Raw genomic sequence first — 713 nt, forward strand, 5'->3', positions numbered from 1 at the left:
CCCTGGAGGTGTTTAAAAAAAGGGTAGATGTGGTACTTGGGGACATGGTTTAGAAGTGGTTTTGTCAGGGTAGGTTAATGGTTGGACTTGATGATCTTAAAGGTCCCTTCCAACCTCAGCAATTCTGTGATTCTGTGATTCTATCCCCTGAAAAGTGCTACAAAGTCAAAACTGCTACTTTCTTTGTCTCAGTACAGTCTTACTGTGATGACGGTTTAATGCAAATAATGCAAATAACTGTACCTCTGAAGTAAAGAAATTAGTTAAATTTACTTTGAAATTATATTTAGAATTTATTATTTATTATCTATTTATTTTTAAATTGAAAGCATCTGCTGTAACTAGAAATTTCTTGTTAAATGGAAAATTCTTATCTGTGCTGATAAAATAAGAAATATCAGGTCAAGAAAAGATTTGACTGTAATTTCTGGATTTGTTTATTTTTCCTAACACATGGATATTATTATTATTATTATTATTATTATTATTAATCATCATCATCATCATCATCATCATCTAACAAAAACAAAGTTAAAGAATGCCTTGATTTTACCAGATTGAATTTATCACTTAGCCACTTCAAGTTAACTTTTAAAAAAAAAGAAATCTTACATGTAACAGTTTTCTCGAATGGTTTTACACGTTCCCATCAGCTGTTAGTATCATATTCTCATTTGTGTGCATATAATGAGTACAGTTAGATCATTTTGTAC

The sequence above is a fragment of the Charadrius vociferus genome, unplaced genomic scaffold (assembly GCF_000708025.1).
Source record: "Charadrius vociferus isolate BGI_N301 unplaced genomic scaffold, ASM70802v2 scaffold155, whole genome shotgun sequence".
Lineage (NCBI taxonomy): Eukaryota > Metazoa > Chordata > Aves > Charadriiformes > Charadriidae > Charadrius > Charadrius vociferus.